Source organism: Dipodomys merriami, unplaced genomic scaffold, assembly GCF_024711535.1.
Source record: "Dipodomys merriami isolate MVZ:Mamm:240054 unplaced genomic scaffold, mDipMer1.0.p SCAF_141, whole genome shotgun sequence".
Lineage (NCBI taxonomy): Eukaryota > Metazoa > Chordata > Mammalia > Rodentia > Heteromyidae > Dipodomys > Dipodomys merriami.
The window spans coordinates 2,783,927-2,805,760 of NW_027202727.1; positions in this window are offsets into that span (position 1 = coordinate 2,783,927).

A 21,834-nucleotide genomic window follows, 5' to 3' on the forward strand; every position below is an offset into this window, starting at 1 on the left:
TGACATCATGCTGGCTCATAGGCCTAGCTGAGGATGTTGGGATTTGATAATGTCCACATGTGTATAGAATGATGTGGGAGGGGAGATTTCAGCCTCCAGTTTGTATTTGGCATGGTCTTATGTGAGCAAGCAGCTTAGATCATTGGGCTCTGAGAGATGATACTACCTCCCTCACAATAGAATAGAATATGGAACACTCTGAGCACCACGTAACTATTAACTACAGTCAGCTCAGACCAGCTCAGGTGTCCTGTAGCTCAGGAACAAGAAAGATGTTCCTGTGTTGTTTTCAAAGTTCAAGAGGCTCAGGTCTCAGGCATGAGTGGTGTGAGTGCCTTACTCCATGGGGCATACATTGGATCAGTGCCAAACCATGAATCCAATGTCTCAGGCCTTTTTATAAGAAGAAACCAATGGAATCACAAGGCAAATCAGTCCAGGTATAACTATGACAGGAAATCTATTTAATCTCATCCTAGCCCATAGTACACCTTTCTTCTTGTGTGCTTTTATACGTGTATACTGAGAAAATATTTACTGTGTACTTTTCAATCCATTCTGTTACTCGTTTTGAAGTGTACTCCAGTTTCTATGTTTCAAAGATCCATTCTTTTTACCACCTCAGTGTGACAATGAGTCAGCCCAAACTCTGAATGTGCCTTATAACATATGGATTCTGGACTCAGGCTTGTTGGAAATGCTGGCAATGGACCTGTTCCCTGCCTATCAGAAAGGTGATCTCTTCTATGTTGGAAATTTCCTCCACCACTATAGAGAGTCGGGGACAATGGAGCAGTTGCTGGATATTCTGTTTAAAAAATGAGTGTTCCTCTTTCAAACCCAGGGCTGATGATTACCTCCCCCAGCCCCGGCAGATTATTGGAATACTTGATACTTCTCTGAGACTGTTTCACTGAGGTCTTATCACAGGAACTTGGCTTGAGACAAAGAAGTTCACTCCCAGCTAATTCCTTAGGACTGGGCTGCCAGAACATTCATTTGCCTCAGAAGCTAGTGGAGCCTTAGCAGTTTACTTGCTGAGAGACTAGGATTAAAGGAATGAGTCAGTGCCACCCAACGTCCATCCTCACCTAGGAAATCACTATCTTGGACACCTTTGAGGGAATATAGACAGAAGCAAGGATTCAACTTGAACTGGAATTTGGGGCCTGAGTTCTTTCCCATTCATTGCACTCTACCATTTGAGCCCCAGGTCCAGGTCTGGCCTTAAGCTGGTTAATTGAAGATAGGTGTCTTTAGAATTTTACAAACTACACTGGATTCAAACTGTGATCCTCAGATCTCACCCTCCTGATTAGTAGGATTACAGGCATGAGCCATTGTGCACTTATTTGGACAGATGCATATAAACATCCTCACAGAATTTCCTTGAAATTGTATAGACACAGCTCGACTTTTTGTCTATCATGTTTACATTGCCATTTGGGACTTAGCCAGTCGCATGTGTGTTCTGTTAGTTCAGAAAAGGAGAAGCATAGAGTTAGCCTCCTCCTCTCCTCCCATTAGTATAGATCCTTCTACAGTAGCTGGGAGGAAGATGAACAAGATGAAGAAGTAAGTGGATGTTGGCACAAAGGTAAGTTCTGTCCTTGAAAACTGGGTATCTTTGAGGTTTCTGAATCAAAGTCAACTTTCTTCTTTGCACACAAGTTGTGATTTTCACCAAGGGGTTGAGGCTTGGCACTTCAGTAGATAGCAGATTACACAGTTGTGGATGTGGTTGTGGTTTTGGACTCTCATGGATGACAAGGAGGACTGTGTATAACATGTCAGATTCAGTGGGGAAACAACTTTCTCCTCCTATCACATGGGGAATTTTAGAGGATTGTATTTGAGAAATTCCTAGAAGTGGGTTGTGAGGAACATCTGCTTGCAGGAGTCTCTTCCCACTTCCCAACATGCACATCCTGCCAGAAAAATGCTTTAGTACAAGGCTAAGGATGGGGAGGGCGGCTCTCATTTTCCTTGTCACCAATATGCCCACAGCATATTCCATCTTCCCTATGAGGATGGTCCTCTACCCTGATGATTTCTATGACCAAAAGAACCATGACACCCTGAAAGAATTTACACAGTATGTTAAGCTCAGCATGCCCTCTTCACACTTGCTCTTCTGCGTATATATTCTTCTGGAGCTTACAAATTCAGATGGAGGAACGCATGACCCATGAGACCAAGAAAAAGAGGAAGAAGTCCTTGTTTAGATGCCTTAGAGCTAGTGAGTAGGGATGGAACCTGAGTCTCTAGGGATGTGAGTGATTGGCCAATAGCCCTTAGTACACCCCAGCTTGGCAAAATATCCTTTTATGGATATTCTTTGCCAGGTAATATCTGTTCTCCTTTTGAAAGAACTTAGAAGCACCCACTCATTAGAAACTCACTAACTTCTCATCAGTGTTCAGTCCATACTCAAGTTCTACAGCTTCCCCCATTAGATCCTCATGAAAGATTATTCACACCTTAACTTCTATAGTTCTAAGACTCCCATACCTATTTCCATGCTCAGGTTTACATCACCGTAGAGCAGCTCCTGCAGAACTCCAGATAAAGAACCCATCAATGATGTCATCTATGTTGACTGATAGAGATCGGAAGCCATCACTGATCTCCAGAAATCATGTGAACATAGAGGGTTTTTTTTTTAATTTGTAGGAAGGCTCAAGCAGGTTTTGAGTCCTCTGGACACCCTACTGGTTCTGAACCCCACATGTGATGCAGGTGCACCTGCATATATTACTAAGGAAGAACATGATCCAGAATGACTTCCATTGATATTCACAGTCCACCTAGATGGGCTCCAAACCAGTCAAAAAGACACATCTTGGTGTGCAGGATAAGATGTGTGCTAATGGAAAATGACCCCAGTCTATGTTCAGGAAAACCATTAAGTGAGGTCCAAAATCTAGATTCAGTTGAGAAAAGGGAATCTTTCCTCACAGAATACCCAGACCAATCTGTCCTCCTGCAGGGGATCCAATTTTCAATTGAGAAATTAGAATCTGTCCCTCCCTGGACTCAGGAAGAAAATCCTGTCTTTAATGAGGAAGTAAACCACTTTGAGGACCCTGGGGCAGAATTTTTGCCTGAAGGCAACTTAAAGGCCAATCTGGATTTAGAAATTCCGTTCCCCCTTCCTGGGAAAATATTTTTCTTTTTGTTTTGATTGTTGTAAAATGTTCATTCTATTTATTTTTCTAACTTTCTTAAAATGTCAATGCTTTTGATATATCCTAGATTCATGAATCTTAAATATGTTTCTTTTTAAGCCTACAATCTGAAGCATTGTGCATATGTGTTCTGTTGGGTGGAAAACACAGAGTGACAGGGGGCTTTACTGCATATAAAGGGAACTGTTAAATGCACAGGGAGCAGCAAAGAAGCCAGGCCATGCCTGCATGGGGTGATAAGGTGGCTACAAAAGGTCTAGGACAGCAGATCAGATGTCCTAAATATCTATTCTGTCAAATGGGACAAATGCCACAATACGTATACTGGTATGTGGGACCCTCTTCCAACAGTGAGTTCAAATCTGTATACATCTTCATTGTGCTTTGGGTAAACATGGAAGAAAAATTTGACTCCAGTAATATAAAAAAATCTACTTAGAGCTGAAAATATTTGACATAATATATAGAAAATATATATACTAGCAAATAAAAGCCATCATCAATAAAAGAAAGAAAGCTTACATAGATGAACCAACACAAAATCAGGAATAAAAATAACACAAATCAGTTATATGTAAACATATGTTATATTCTTTATGTTATATATAGTATATTGTATAATATATAAGATTGAATATGATTTTTCAAACTACAAAGGCATTTAAATTTTTAGTCTTGAGTATTTATTTCACCAAACATTAGTGTAAAATATTATTGGGGAAAGTAGTGATATAATTTGATTATAATTATATGAATATATATTTGTGTGTTTCTAGATCTAACACTGATTATAAATAGATGAACAAACATACATATATTTGTATATATCTGTCTAGGAAGTGAATATAATGAAACTGACTACAACATGTATAAAAACGCAGCTATAAGTTGAGTCCATGAGACTCAATCCTGTAATCCTAGTGATGTGGGAAGCTGGGTTCTGAGTTTTAGTCTCTCTTACCCCCATTGCCTTAGATTTTCAGAGGAGATCACAGTGGATCACACTCTTCGACCCCAGAGGAAAGTCAGTAGAAATCAGGACAAGCCTCTTATCTTATGACAGTCTACTCAGGTCCTGTACCAAGATGGCCATCTGTAAAACATCAGATGGAAAGTTGGCATTCCCTCCAAAAGGGTCTAAAAAGAGCCTTCTGAACTATAGTCTCTGACAATACTGAATTAAACCTTATTTCCCTTCCCAAGCTGCAAACACATGGAAATATAGCAAGGGCTCAAGAGAGATGGACAAAGGCATACAAATACATAAAATTATATACTCTGTTTCAGTAATTCAGTGACAAATCATCAAAGCATGTCTTGAAATTTTCTTTTTTTAAAGGAAATGGAAACATACTCTGAACGTATCAGGAACTGGGTGACGATTTGGTTGCTGAATTGGTGAATGCACTTCTGGGCAAAGGAGAAACATATATTGGGGAAATTGTGTGGGGGTGGGTGTCCTCACACATATACCCAAAACAATGGCCATTACTTCTATGATGTCACAACCACCTTTGCCATAGCAACAAATAGGTGTCAGGCACTGGTTTTGCCCTGAAGTGGATTCAACACCACCAAAAAGCACAAAGAATGAGAGGGAATGACTGCTAGCCACCACACTTCAGCTTGAAGAGCTGTCCTAAAGAGAATCTAGGATAAATTGAGCTGGAGAAGGTTGATCTCCATGTAAGGCTCCTGAGCACTACAGACGGGGCACTATTACAGGTGTTGGAGAAACAGAAGTGAATGTGGCTCTTTCCTCACTAATTTCATGCTGAAAAGAAAACCAGAAATCATAATGATAATTTCTATAAATCAGAGACATGACATTGGTGATTTTGTAGCAACAACTTCACAGTGGGGATGGGAGGAGACATTCCTGAACAAGAGATAGTTGATATGAGAGCCATCATCTAGGCAATTATTTAGGAGCAGGTACTCCAGGCAGTAAGAACAGCAAGTACATCCCCCATTGATGGGAATGAACCTGACTTGCTTCAGAAAAGGAAAACAGCACTGAAGTAAGAATGGAAAGGTACAATGAAGAAAAAGAGGTCAGAAATGAAAATAGGAAAAAATTAGATAGATATTGGATGCTGTAGATTACAAGATGAAAATGTCTGATTTTAGTATAAATCTGACATGATCCACTGGAACCAAAGTGCTAAAATAGTAGTCAGACACATCTGATTCACCAAAAGAATACTTCTAAAATGTGATTCCAGCTGGGCTCCAGTGGCTCACAACCTGAAACCTACTTACTCAGGAGGCTGATATCTGAGGAACAGTTTTAAGGAAGCCAAAAGAGGAAATTGGGTAAGGCTGAACTCCAATTAATCACCAAAAATATGGATATGAAGCTGTGGTTCAACTAGTAGAGCACTAGCCTTGAGGAAAAAACAAAGGGACAGCACCTAGGCCTTAGGTCCAAATCCCAGGACATCACAAAGAAGCCAACAAATAAAATTTGGCGCTCAGTCATTCATCACTTAGTATTTTATTTCAATATATTTGGTATGAGCCTTGGAATTATATCCTTACTAAATGCTCTCCCCGACATTTTGCTTCATTAGCAGCTTTCAAAGCCCTGGCATCACCAGTGTCTCCTCCTAGTTAGCATAGCAGTCTACCACTGGAAATTTGAAGATATATTTTATTAATCATAAGAATTCTGATCATCTTTCCACATACATCAAATGAGTAGTAGCCACATTCCACTATTCTGATTGTCTTTAATACTCCTTTGACTTAAGCATTAAGGCTTAAAAATTCTAGAGTTGTTATCAAATTAATTCAATAGTCACCATTCTTCCACCCAATCTTGTAACATATTTTTATAAAAGGAGAGACTATATGAAAGTGTGTACATGATAACTTCTAAGTGTAATACTCTCAAGAAGTAGGGTTTTACAGAAACATCCAGATTGCTTTGCCAAAGCAAAGGATAAGAGATTAATTAAGGTACCGCAGAAGAAAAATGCTATTGGCTTTAGAACAAATTCATTTGCCTAGAACTGAAGAAATGAGTTTCAGAAATGCCAGAGGCAAAGGTATTATTCAAATCACCTTATTATGAGGTACAAGCAGCCTGTCTAGATCAACCTTCCAGGAAAAAAACAATGAATGAAAAAGAATTAATGCTTCTAAAACAAGCCAGTTGGTGGTGGTTCATGCTTGTTATCCTAGCTACTTAGAATTCTAAGATGAAAGGATCCCAAATCAAAGCCTGGCCAGGAAGAAAACCTTCCTCTCTGCAACCAGTAGCCAGGAAGCATTAGCTATGTATGAAGCCCAGCTAGATGGCCTCAGACAACAGACATCCAGACACACAAGACCACCCCATCTGAAATATTATCAAATACATTCACATAATATCTCCTGTTTGGGAGATAATGTTTAAAATATGTATCAAAAACAGTTCAAAAAGGCAGTTAATAAAGGTCAAGTGAAAGTGGAAATTTGTACTCACACACTGAACTGTAAGTTACTGCCAGAATGTTGTTAATAGGGCTAGAGGCCCATTTGGTAACTTATCCACTCAACCATCTTTCCTCACCTCTTGTCAGTCAGCCTGAACAGAGATTTTTGACTGCAAGGAATGCGTGTGAGCATGTAGCTTGTAACATTAATAATGAAAAGGTAGGCGTTGGAAGCTCAGTCCTGTAAAACCCGCTACTCAGAACCTTGAGATACGAGGAACTCAGTTAAAGCCAACTGAACAAAAATGATTTTTACCTCCAATTAAACAGTAAATGCAGAAAGCTGAGCTGTGCTTCAAATGTTCTAGCATCACATACAAAAGCTAAGTGACAGTACCTAGGTCCTGAATTCAAGCCCCAGTACTGGCTCTCATACACAAAATAATCATTACAACACCACAGTATATGCAAATGTTAGCAAGGGATGTAGATGAATGAGATGATGACATCATTTACCTCACCTTTAGTCTCAAGCATTCTGTACAGTATAGTTCAGTCTGTGAAAAGCCCCAGGTGAAATCTTTCCTCAAAATCAGCAGATACATCCTCATTTCCCTCTGCACATTTATATTATGTACACACACACACACACACACACACACACACACACACACACACACACACACACAATGGCTATATTTTTCTAAATAAGTTTGAAATACATAACCTTACACACATGCTTCAGTATTATGTGCCCTTGTTTAGGTATCATAGGGAGCACAATGTATCCAGCGTCTGGCTCATTCTTGTAATCTTAGCTGCTCATGAGGGTGGGATCTGAGGATCACAGTTTGATGCCAACCTAAACTAATAAATCCTCAAAATTCTTATCTTTAATTAAGCAGAAAAGGCCAGAAGTGGATGTGTGGTTTTGAGTGGCACAGTGACAGCATTGAGTTAAACAATCTAAACTAGAGTTCCAGACCCTCATTTCAAGCCTGAGTACAAGCCCACTAGCACTCCAAAAGCCACCCCCCAAATACCAAACCAAAAATATGACAGAATATTTTGTAAATTTTGAAGCAAAATCCAATGAGGCAACATAGTTGCTAGTTTGTTGAAGATCTAGTGGGGAAACCCCAAATTCAACATGTGTTAAAATAACATAAAGAACAAGCAACCAAATAAAATTTTCCACTAAAGAAACTTCCTTAGTATTAACTGGGACCCCTGACAAAGAGATTTTTTTCTATGCTTTTTGAAAATCAGTGTTTTTTTCAGTAAGGTAATTAGTATAAACCTTTGCTGTAAATTATAGGAGTCATTGAATGCTCCAAGTGAAGTAAATGTACAACAAAAAGCACACATTATTACAAGTTTCTATGTCTCTGTTGGGACACTAGAAACCTGTAATAGTGTGGCCTCTCGGAAAGAGACGGGGAATGCTCACCATCACTGGTCATAAAAGAAATGCAAATCAAAACCAAAACCATATTTAGATTCCACTCAACCCAGTTAGAATGGCTATTATCAAGAGAACAAATAACAGATGCTGGGGTGGATGTGGCTAAATAAGAACACTACTACACTGATGGTAGGAATGTAAGCTGGTTCAACCACTCGAGAAAGCACTATGGAGGTTCCTCAAAAGACTAAACATAGAACTTCCCTAAGATCCAACAACCCCACTCCTCCGCATTTATCCAAATGATCTCAAACTAGGGTATAATAAGCTACCATCAAAACTATGTTCATTACAGCATTGTTACACATAGCTAAGATATAGAGACAACCCATTTGCCCCTCAACAGATGAATGGATCAAGGAAATGTGGTGTATTTACTCAATGGAATTTTATGATTCTATCAGAAAGAATGACATCGTCCCTTTTGTAAAAAAATGAAAAGATGGAAAAAAATCATACTATGTTAATCAAGCCAAGCCCAAAGAAACAAGAGCTCTATGATTTCCCTCATTTGCAATGATTAACATTAGCCTGTTACTCCTGAAAGTGGATCATAATAGCTCAGGAGTTATGAATATATATGACCAGAGAAAATGATGCTAACTGAAATGAACACCAAGACATAGAAACAACAGGTCTTCTTTTGTTTAGTTGTCAAGCTTGATGTAGCCAATGTACTGCAGCTAGTTCTTTCTTCTTACTTTATGTCATTTTTCTTTTCCTATTGGTTTTATCCATGGCAATTCCAGTCTTTGATTCTGGCACCCTGCATCCTGTATATGCATTTATCTGATTGGGGGAAGGTAAGGGAAATAACAAAATGCTGAAAGAAGTACAAAAGGTGATCCATTGCAACCATGATACTCGCAGGACATTATGGCAGAAATTAACTTTACAATGTAATGGGGGTGGGAAGGAGTGGAGGGAATGGACAGAGGGAGAAAACCACTGAATGGGTAACAATGTTCAATGAGAAATGTAACTTACTCATGTAAATGTAACCCCTATGTACAGCATCTTTATAATAAAATAGATTTTTAAAATATAAAAAGTAAAATTTTTTCATGAAATCTCAAGCTGATACCAATGGAACTTCTGAGTTTGTGTCAAAGAGTTTTTTAGGACTTTCAAGAAGCTAGTACTGAGTACATACAACCACAATTAAGTGATAATGAGAAAAGTAGAGCTTTTTATTGTATTATATGAATAAAGGAAAATTTCTTTTCATTTCTGTAAACATAGAATTCGTGTTTCTGATCTTCATTGTTCCCAAGTTAGACCAATCTCTTGTTACTAGCTTTCTTTGGTATATATAGCTAGGACATGTAATCTGAGATATAAGAATTATTCTTTGTGCCGGGCACCGGTGGCTCACGCCTGTAATCCTAGCTACTCAGGAGGCTGAGATCTGAGAATCGCGGTTCAAAGCCAGCCCGGGCAGGAAAGACCGTGAGACTCCTATCTCCAATAAAACCACTAGAAAACCAGAAGTGGCGCTGTAGCTCAAGTGGTAGAGCGCTTGCCTTGAGCTGAAGAGCTGAGGGACAGCGCCCAAGCCCAGAGTTCAAGCCCCATGACCGACAAAAAAAAAAATAATAAAGAATTATTCTTTGTTTAATTTGGAGGCACTCCTCCCTGGGCAAGAAGTTAGTCTGGAGGACCCCTGAAACCTGCTGTGGTTTCTCTCACACAGCTCACTGAGGAACTTAGGAGTTTGAAAAAGTGACTACTAATTAAGTGACTCTTACTAATAAGAATTATTGGTAGGATTTGAAAATATATTTGGGTAATAAATAGACTAGAAAAAATGTTAAGTTTGCTATTTTTATCACTAGATTTCCTTTTGTCTAAGTATAAAATCCAGACTTACCCTAAGGACCTAGAATAAGCAAAATGGCTTATAGAGCTAAGATCATTTTTTTCCACAGAAGATGACAGCAGAAGAAGAAATACAGGTCCACAACTGGCACAAGGAAGAGAGAGTTTGATATCTCCTTAATTCTTATGATCGAATATTCAAGGAAGAACTGTCTGATGACAGTTTAAGGACCTCACATTTCCTGTGTAGTTCCATCATAGGAAGCAGTAGGTGCCAAGCCTGACTGGTGCCCTTGGCTGTGTCCTGAGAACCTCCAGCAGGGCTCTGTCATGGTCACTGGAGAGGCAGGATTGCACTCTAAGAGGACCTACAGGAGGTGGTAACAAGGCCTGTGTCAAGGTTTTGCCAGATCTAGATGATTTATAACAGGCACTACTGTCTTCTGGCTAACAATGTGGATATATCATTGAGGTCCTACACACAAATATATCACAAGTGTTAGCTTGCACCTTTTCCTTATGAAAGCCAGCAAAAGGTCATTAATGCCCTCTGGACATATTCTTATCAATATTTAGTAGGTAATAAGCTATAAAATCAAGTTCATTATGAGGAAAAAACCCAGATGAAAACCAAATTGCAGGAGCATTTACAAAAAATGTTTTTCTGTACATATCAAATGTGACAAAGTTTTAAAAGTTAATGAAGCTGGGAAAGTTAAATGGATTTCTTTTTTTACTATGGTTGCAACTGTCTTTTACATTTCAACTACTTAACAAAAGAAAAGGTAGGCCAAGCATTACCAGTGGCTCACATCTGTAACTCTAGCTATTTATAATGCTGAGATCTGAGGAAGTGGATTATAGCTAGAACAGGTAGGAAAAATCTGTGAAATTTTCATCTCCAATTAACCATTCAAAATCAAGAAGTGAAAGTTTGGTTCAAGTCATAGACAATTATCCTTGAGTTAAAAAGCTAAAGGTCAGCTCCCTGAGTTCAAGCCCCAGTATGCATACACACACACACACACACACACACACACACACACACACACACACACACACACACACACACACACACACACACACATTTTATCTCAAAAATAACCAGTGACCAGGAAACAGAAACAAGATATTTTTCTTTATTTTATTTCATTTTTGTCATGTTTCTTCATTTATCTCTCTTTGCGAAGTTAAAGGGGCATTCAAAAGGAGAGACAAACGATGAACATGTGCAACAGTGATATTTAATTGGTACTATGCTGAAAATGACCTATGCAATTTGTTTGTGGGGAAGGATGGGAAAACTGGAAGAGATGAAGGGAAAAGTTAACATTGTCCAAAAAGAAATGCACTCAGGGAAGTAGAACTGTGGCTCGATATGAATGCCATTCTTCAGCAAAAGAACTCAGAGACAGTATTCAGGCTCTGGGTCCAAGTCTTATTACTGACTGAAACAAAAACAAAGACAAAAGAAATGTAGTCATTGACACGCATATGTAACTATTCCCTCTAGATCTCAAGAAGAAGGAGGAGGAGGAGGAGGAGGAGGAGGAGGAGGAAGAGGAGGAGGAGGAGGTGGTTAATAAAACCAAACCAGTGAGAGAGAGAAATTGAGAGAGCAAGGGAAGGGGTGACATTTTAAAAAAGAAATATAATCAGAACTGACTTAGATGACTATAACCTCTGTGTAACTCACCTTTGTAATAATACTACAAAAAATAAAACAGAAATAGAATGCTGGAGGCATAACTCAAATGGAAGACCTGACTAATATGTATGTTATACCAAGTTCAAACCCCATTATCAATTTCCCCTTCAAAAATGGCTCTTCTCATCACTTGTGCTTTCCCTAGCTTATGAAAGGGGATGCAAACAGTTAAAGAGAGAGAAAGGTAATTTGTCAGGCATAGAACTGTACTTGCAATGAGCAGTACTTGCTAGAACACATGTTGACTAGAACACATGATGACTCCGTGTTTTCTGAAATAAACAGACCTAGTTGAGCTTGAATACAGGCTCCACTGTATACTAGATGGGGACTCAAACTTAACCTAACTCTCTGGAGCTCAAATTCTTCATAGGTAAAGTGAGCATAACAATATGTATCTCACGGTATTATGAGATCTGGATGTCATCAAACATGGAGTGGGTTTTATCTTAGGTGTGTGTGCAACACTCAAGCACTGCTGGAAGGAGTATAAACTGGCATAATGTTTACTATATTACTTAACAGTAATACAACAATTACTACAGACTCATACCTGTAATCTTACTTAAAAAAGAGGCTGAGAAAGAGGATCAAGGTTCTAAGCCTGAACAGGAAACTGGAACAGACTCATCTCCAATGACTTCTAAAAAAGCTTGAGGTGGAGTTTGGTCCAAGTGGTAGAGTGCTAGACTTGAGCATAAACCTCAGGAACAGTGCCCAGGTCCTGAGTTCAAGCCTAGGTCCAGCAAACCCCCCCCCCACACACACACACTACATTTTGTATGTTCCTATCACCCCACTTAACAATACTTTCCCTCTTCCAAGCTCAACAGTTGTTGTTTTGTTTTAAAAGGGACTTACTCTGTAGCTCAGGCTTCTCTTAAGCTTACAATCCTCCTGGGTGCTGGGATTACAGGCATGTCTACCATAATTGGCTTCACTCAGTAACTCTATTTATAACATTTTCTGCAAGAAATTCATTCATGCTCATGATGATATGTGGCTTAAAGCTGTTCACATTAATATTCTACTGTACAAAATGTAAATAATATAGCTGGACATGGTACTATGCTACCACATGGTAATGCCAATCATTACTCAGAAACCTGACAGGAGAATTAGGAATTGAAGAAAGCCTGGTCTACACTGCGGAACCTTGTCTCCAAAGGAAAGAAATTCTATAAGTATTAATCTGCTATGAAACATACAATATGTTAAATTCATATAATGGAACAAATAGATCATTGTTAATCAAAATAAAATCTTGGCAGAAATTTTAAATACATACATATGCATATATGTTTAAATTTGAAGAAATAAAATTTCAAGTGGTATTATCTGCATCTTTCAGTCTGTCACTATCTATTTACTGACACATTGATTTCTGTTTAGTCTTCACAAAACAGTTCTCTCACATAAGTACCAAAGAAATGAAAAAGAAAAAGTACAAAAAATGCATTATCATAAATACAAATGTAAATTAATCCCTACCATAATAATTTGGAAAACATGCATTAAGTTAATGGCATTGAATACTGCTCAAGAAGGGGAGTCTAGGAGAATGTACATTGTGTGTGTGTGTGTGTGTGTGTGTGTGTGTGTGTGTGTGTGTGTATGTGTGTGTATGTGCTCCATGAGTAAGTAAGTGAGTCTGAAGTAGACCAATTATACTTGGTTAGTCTTTTTGCTCAAAGCTGACACTCTACCACTTGAGCCACATCTCCACTTCTGGATTTTGGTTTCTGAATTGGAGAAATATCTCAGATTTTTCTGCATGGGCTGCTTTAAACCAAGATACTCAGTTTTTGACTTCTAACGTAGCTAGGTTTTAAAACATGAACCACTAGTGGACAGCAACTACGTTAACATTTTTGCATATTTGAATAAATTTTAAAGTAAGACATATATGTTACGTATGAGAGTGGTGGGAAATAGTAATTAATGTTTAACAGAATTTAAAGCTGAGAATGGTAAGTCGCTGAGAATAGGATGGAATATATTAAACTTACCTATGACAGTTTTCAGTCTGTGCACAGAAATGATTGCATTGTTGGAGGCCAAGGCCATCAGATAGCTGAGTTCCAGGTGGCTGCTATGCTCATGAGGCCAGCTAGTGCTATTCACAAGAATGTGATGTTATTGGATGGCAGGGATCAGCTTCAAGTTCGGAACCTGGAATATTTCTATTAATCTAGAAGGGGAAATATACCAGGACCCAATGACTGGGAATGTGGTTAGTGGTAGAGTGCTGGCCTCGCATGCATGCAGCACTTGATTTGATTCCTCAGTATGAGGTAAGCAGAAAAACTGGAAGTGGTGCTGTGGTTCAATTGCTAATGTACTAACCTTGAACAAAATAAACTCAGGGAGAGTGCCCAGGCCCTGATTTCAAGCCCCAGCACTGGAAAAAAAATTTTTTTAAAGTGCAAAATGCTGTTTGTTGAAATAAATATGCTGAATAATTCTTTTTACTCACTAGAAAATTGTGCTGTTGAGAATTCAAAATGAACTTTGTTAGGAAAAAGCAAATTAATGAAATATTATCTGGCATAGGACAGGACATAGTGAGATCTAAAAATGATTGCTGCCTATGGTTACTTGATACAACTAACGTTACAAATACACTTGCCAGATTGTAATTGTTTAAGTATAGAATCGTGGGTTTTTTCTTTTCAAAATAGTTTTACTGCCAGGCCCCAGTGGCTCAAACTTGTAATCCTAGCTACTAATGAGGCTGAGAACTGAGGGTCTCTATTCAAAGCCAGCCTGGGCAAGAAAGTCTGTGAGACCCTTATCTCCAACTAAAGGTTCTTCACAAAATGTGAAGTGGCACTGTTTCTCAAGTAGTAGAGTGCTAGCCTTGAGCTGAAATGCTGAGGGACAACGCCCAGACCCAGAATTCAAGCCCCACAGCTGACAAAAAATAATAATAGCAATAATATTAATTTTGTTACAATTAAGGTATTATAAAGGCTGCCGTTACAAATTTTGTTTATTTGCTCAAAGAAACACATATCCATCTTCATTGCCAACAGCCAGGATTTGGCCATCTGCTTTCCAGCTGATCTCTGTGTGTAGAGGCAATGCCTAATACAACGCAATACAAACCAGTTCTGACTTTAATTTTTCTCTGCACATCTTAAAAATCAATGCTGACAATATGAAATAAAACATCCCTAAGTTTAAAACATTCTTCTAGACAAGTTAATGAGATCCTAAGAACAAGTATTTTAACAATAATTTCAGAGAACTTAAACTCACAACTTGGGTTCTGTATCTGAAATTTATTACTTGAGGCTAGTGCTGCCACTTTGAGCCACAATGCCACTTCCAGTTTTCTCATGTTTAATTGAATAGAAAAGTCTCACCAACTTTCCTCTCCAACCTGGCTTTGAACTAGGATCTAGAGACCTTAGCCCTCGGAGTATCTAGGATTATAGGTATGAACCCCTGGCACCTGGCTAGAATAATTGCTCACCTGAGACAGAAGCCAGTTAGTATTAAATGCCAATCATGTTTAACTTTGTAAAATAAAGTTAACTGAAATGCCTTATAGTAGAAATAAGAAATAAAATGTGTCTGTGGATTACAAAGTTCTTAACAAAAGTTTCATATATTCCTTGTTTTTTTTATCTTCCAAAATTATGTGCTTTCCAGAATCATACCTTATCTTTCCTTGCTGATTTCTTTATTTTATTTCATACATGGCCACAGGTTCTTCAACTATCATTTATTTATTGAAGAGCTTGCACATATGTATTCAGTCCAAACTCCTTGTAAGCATCTCTCATCCATATATTCAACTGCCATAAAAACTTGTGAAACACTAATCATCTCTTTCCATTACTGGATATTAATGTGTAAGTAAAATTTAGGAAAATAAAGAATAACATCAATAAATATAACATGATTTTGATAGTAATTCTAAACATAAATTCAATGTTGATTATTTTCTGAGCAACTTAATAAAAACCTCAAGAAAAAGAAATCAACTTTTTTGAGTGCTGATATTGTGGTTTAAATTCAATACATTACCTTCTCACTTAAGCTTTTTCCCTAAAAGGTGGTGCTCAATAATTGAACCATAGCTCCCCTTCCAATTTTCTCTGGGGGATTATATAGAGATAAGAATATCATGGAACCATTTGTGTCCCTCTCTTGGGGTTCATTTCACTTAACATCATCTTATATGATCATATGATATCATGTACTAATATACTCATTACTGCAAGTAAGGGAAACTATGGGTATAGTTATATATATATATACATATATATCATATATATAGATATACATATACATATACATATATACATATATAAATATATACAATGTGATACACACACACACACACACACACACACACACACATGACATTTTCTCTTTTTATTGGGAAAATACCGTACAGAGGGTTTGCAATTACATGGACAATGTAATGATTATATTTCTTATCAAGAGTTGTTGCCTCCTCCTTTGTTTCCCCTTCCCATCCCTTCCCAGCACCTACGCACCCCAAGCCAAAATTGTAAAGTTCCTTTTTCGTCATAACGTCTTGTACATTTCATTGTTGCAATGAGTCCACCTGTATCCCTATTTAAACAATTTGTTTTTTTCCCTTCCCTTCCACAAATTATACCAACATCAAATACAGTGAAAACAGGGATTGTACCGTGGGGGAGGGACATGAAAAGCAACAAAAAAATCATCTTATAAATATGTTAGAAATAATCACAAGAAAGAAAAATCATTTGAACCCTTATCTTGGGGTTAATTTTGCCTAACATCTACTTATCTGACCGTTTCTACCAGTCTCAGACATATACTACTTATTGCAAATATAGGAAACCATGAGACTTATGTTTCTTTGGCCTGGCTTACTTCACTTAATATAATTTTTCCAACTATTTCCATTTCCTAACAAATGGAGCCATGGCATTCTTTCTGTTGAGGTATAGGATTCCATTGTGTATATATACCACATTTTCTTGATCCATTCATCTACTGAGGGGCCTCTGAGTTGGTTCCATATCTTAGCTATGGTAAATAATGCTGCAATAAACATCGTTGTGCTAGTAGCTTAGTATGGTCTTGTTTGTGATGATTTGGTAAATGCCTAAAAGTGGGATTGTTGGGTCATAGGAGAACTCTAAGTGGAGTCTTGGAAAAAATTATATTAAGTAAAGTAAGCCAGACCCAAAGAAACATAGATCCTATGGTTTCCCTTATTTGCAATAGCTAGTATATGTCTGGGACAAGTATAAAAGTTCAAAAGCTATGTATATATGATCAGATAAGATGATGTGAAGCGAAATAAACCTCAAGATAGTGGTTTATCATCTAAATTGTGATTTTTTTTGTTTCTTTATGTGTTCCTCCCACAGAGTATAACCCCTGTTTTCACTGTATTTGATGTCGGTGCCCTGCATCTTGTATACACACTTCTCTAGCTTGGGGAGGGGAAGGGAGAAAACAAAATGTTTAAACAGGGATAAAGGCTGACCCATTGTAACAATGAGATGCACAAGACACTATGTTGAGAAAGGAAGTTTACAATTTAGGCAGGGAGGTGGGGAAGGGGGCAGGGGCGAGTGTAGTTGTGAAGGTGGGAGGGAAGGGAGGGTAGGGGAAAAACAAAGGAGGAGGTAACAATGCTTGATAAAAAATGCACTCATTACCTTGCTCATGTAACTATAACCCCTCTATACAGTATTTTTACAATAAAAACCTCTCAAAAAAAGGAAGGTGTCATGTACACCAAGTATAGTAGCCCACATCTGTAATCCTAGCTGATTGGGAAGCAGAAATGTCTGAGGGCAGGCCAGAGAAATAAATGCCAAGACAGCCATCTCAACAAATGATCTGGCCATCTTGGTTCACATCTGTAATCCTACCTAATTTTGTGGGATGCATAGGTAGCAAAGTCTCAGTCAATCTAAGATCAGACCTGGGCAAAAACTTCAAGACCTCAAGCAAATAAAAGGGACTAGAACTATGGCAACAGGAGTTGAGCTGCTTGGTGCTATACAACCAAAGTCCTGTCTAGCAAGCAGAGAACCCCTGAATAAAACCCTAGAATACTCTTCTCTTCCACCAAAAAGCATAAGTAATTTTGTTTTATTGGAACATCTAATTTCAAGGGCGCTGACAGATCAGAGATGATGACATTCTCTTTAAAATTAGGTATTCAAAAGAAACAAAGTTATTTAGGCTTTGAAAGAATTAAAAAGGAAGGAAAATGCATATGATTTTTGTTAGCTCCATAATTCTTGAAATCATAAAATGCATATATCCATGTATGTATATACATGTATGTATATATACGTACAAGTGGTTCATCTCTTTTGTGTGTAGCAAATGGTACAAATGAATCTGTACAATCACTACTCAAAGGCATGAATAGACGAAGAGAATGAGCGAAGAACTCATTCAGGAATCTATTCCTAGCCAATAACCCTGACAATATTTTACATCAGTTTGCATGTGTCAGTTACTGCAGTACAGGGACAGTACGGCAACAATGTGATACCAGGCAGAAGAAATGAGAAATGAGATACAAATTGTAAAATATTCTTTCTGATGGGTAAGTAGAATTTCCAATGTGTGTGTGTGTGTGTGTGTGTGTGTGTGTGTGTGTGTGTGTGTGTGTGTGTGTGTATTACATTTTCTTAATTCATATCTCTCTTGAGGGGTAGGTGGGGTGATTCAGTAAGCATGGTTGTGCTGAAACTTTTACTACATCCTAGTTTGTAAACATTCAGGTAAATGCCTAGGAGTAGAGTTGCTGGATAATATGGAAATGGGTAGTCAAAAGAGGGGTGAAGGGGGAAAATGAGAAGAATGAAAAGGAGAAAAGGGGTGAAGTGCAGAGAGGAATCCAGTAAATATCCTACAAAATTAAGAAGAGTTAAGGAAGAGGTTCATAGAGGAGTGATGGATGAGAATGTTGAAAGGGTTGTCATTGATCAAGCTATATTGTATGCATAAACTGCTTTGTTAAATGATAACTCCTTTGTTACTTAAAATAATAATTAAAAATCATGTCCCTAAAATGTTATGCCATTAGGAGCAAAGCATGAGAATCTGTTCAGATCATCTCTAGGGTCTATAAATCTTTTTTCATTAGGATGAGTTTTAGAACAACACTAATGAAGCATATCATCTGAAGAAAATTTAATGATTTCCACCTATTTAAAATAATCAGTTTTGGAGATATGGCTCAAGTGGCAGAGTGCTACCTAATGCGCAAGGCTGTCAGATATTGAATTCAAGTCTTTATTTTTTATAGTGAAAATACTGTACAAAGGACAAGATAATGATTACATTTCTTATCATCCATTGTAGCCTCCTCCTTTGTTTCCCATTCCCATTCCTTCCCATCCTCCCCTTACCCCCCTAATCCTCCCCACTCCACCCCCATGAAAATTGTAAAGTTCGTTTTCGACATAACGACTTGTATATCTCATGGTTGCAATGGGTCCACCTGTATTCCTATTTAAACGATTTGTTTTTCCCCTTCCCCTCCACAAATTATACCGACATCAAATACAGTGAAAGCAGGGGTTATACTGTGAGGGGAGAGACATACAAAGCAACAAAGAAATACCTTATAAATGTGTTAGAAACAATCGCAGGAAAGAAAAAAAACATTTGAATACATATCTTAGGGTACATTTCCCTAACATCACCTTATCTGACCTTCTCTGCTTGACTCAGACATATAGTAGATATTGTAAATAAGGAAACCCATGGGACCTATGTTTCTTTGGACCTGGCTTACTTCACTTAATATAATTTTTTCCAAGACTTTCCATTTCCTAACAAATGGGAAATGTCATTCTTTCTGATGGAGGCATAGAATTCCATTGTGTATATATACCACATTTATTTTTGATCCATTCATCTACTGACGGGCATCTGGGTTGGCTCCATATCTTAACTATAGTAAATAGTGCTGCAATAAACATAGTTGTGCTGGTAGCATTAGTGTGGTCTTATTTGTAAACATTTGGGTAAATGCCCAAAAGTGGGATTGTTTGGTCATACGGGAGCTCTATGTAAAGTCTTTTGAGGAACCTCCATACTACTTTCCAAAGTGGTTGAACAAGTTTACACTCCCACCAACAATGCAGTAAGGTTCCCTTCTGTCCACATCCCCTCCAGCATCTGCTGTTATTAGAGTTCTTGATTTTAGTCATTCTAACTGGTGTGAGGTGGTATCTTAATGTTGTTTTGATTTGCATTTCTTTTATGGCTAGGGAGGTTGAGCATTTCTTCATTTGTCTACTGGCCATCCTTCTTCCCTCTTCAGAGAAGTTTCTCTTTAAGTCTTTAGCCCACTTGTTTATTGGGCAGTTGTTTCTTTGAGGATTTGTTATTGGGGGATTTAATTTTGTGAGTTCCAAGTATATTTTAGATATGAGACCCTTGTCCGTTGTATGGTTAGTGCAGATCTTCTCCCAATCCGTAGGCTTTATATTGATCTTGCTAGCTATGTCCTTTGCCATGCAGAAGCTCTGCAACTTCATGCAATCCCATTTGTCCAACCTTTCTTTGATTTGTTGTGTTTCCAGGTTTCTATTAAGACAATTTCAGCCTGTGCCAAGGAGATCTAGGGTTTCTCCTATTCCATCCTGTAATGTTTTGAGAGTGTCAGCTTTGATTCCGAGGTCTAATCATTTGGAGTTGATTCTGGTGCAGGGTGATATATAAGGATCTAGCTTTAGTTTTCTACAAGTAGTTAACCAATTTTGCCAGCACCATTTACTGAAGAGGCTGTCTTTCTTCCATTCTATTTTTTTAGCTCCCTTATCGAATATTAGATGGCTATACGTCTGTAGGTTCATTTCTGGGTTTTCAATTCTATTGCATTGGTCCTGAGGTATGTTCTTGTGCCATTACCAAGCTGTTTTGATTACTATGGCTTTATAGTAGAGTTTGAAATTTGGTATTGATATTCCTCCAGCAGTGTTCTTTCTGTTGAGGATCGTTTTTGCTATTCTGGGTCTTTTATTGTTCCATATGAATTTTTGGATTGCCTCTTCTATTTCCTTGAAGAGTGAGTGAATTCAACTCTTGATCTCGAACATAAGTAAAAACAGTCAATAAAAGTCAATCACTTTCCTGGGCACTGGTAGCTCATGCCTTTAATCCTAACTTTAATCAGAAGGCAGGGATCTGGGGATCTCAGTTCAATGTCAGCTCAGATAAGAAAGTCTGTGAGATTCTCATCTCCAATTTACTGCCAAAGAAAGCTGGAATTGGATTCGTGGCTAGGAGCCTACAGCAAAAGGTCAGGAACAGAACCCAAGCCTTGAGTTCAAGCCTTAGAACAGTGCAATACATACACAAGGGAAGTAATTAACTCAACTTCTCAACCTTTAATTTCCCTAAGCCTAACTCTATTCCTGGTCACAACCCTAAGAGTAACCTTGATCATAATAATAACCCAATCCTAAAATTAATGGAAAATACTGAAGTTTAGAAACATCCTTACAGATACTCATTGTCTTTGAAATGATTTGCAGTTTGCTCCAAATCCTACAGATTCCCTGACTTGGAATCTGAAATCTATATTGTTCTCTATTATGCATCATTAACCTCAAATCCTCATATCATGAAAAATACCATAGTTTCCAATGATTTTAACTTTTACAGAACTCCTGTATCTCCAAAAAGAATTTGCAGGTTTACTTAAAATCTACTCTAGTTCCTAACCCTTACTATATAGCTAAACCTTACTAGAAACCTAACTCTAAATTTAACCCCATTGAACCTTGCATAGGAAACTTAGAGAAACTCTGTAGTTTTTGGTAAGTTTCAAACTTATTTTACTTGAAAGTGTTAGCAGAAAATTCAGTTTTACCTTAAAGTTTAACCTTCCCTAATCCTAAGCCTAACCTGAATTAGAAAAGTAACCCTAACCCTGGAACTAATGGGCTTTGGATTCTAAAAGCCACACAAATACATTAGTTTTTATTCATCCTTTGATTCAACTCATCTTTCTCAAAATAGTTTGTAGTTTTACTCATTATCTTGCCATTATTGTACCCCAAACCCTAACTGAAATATTGAGGTTAACCCTCACACTAATCATAACCTAATCTTAATATTGTTAGTAGTTTCTTATTTCACATTCATCCTAATTCTAACTCGACTTGTTATTCGAAGATTTACTTTCAGTTGGACCCTTAACTTTCCATTTCCCTAATGCTTACACTAACCCCAACTGGAACTGAA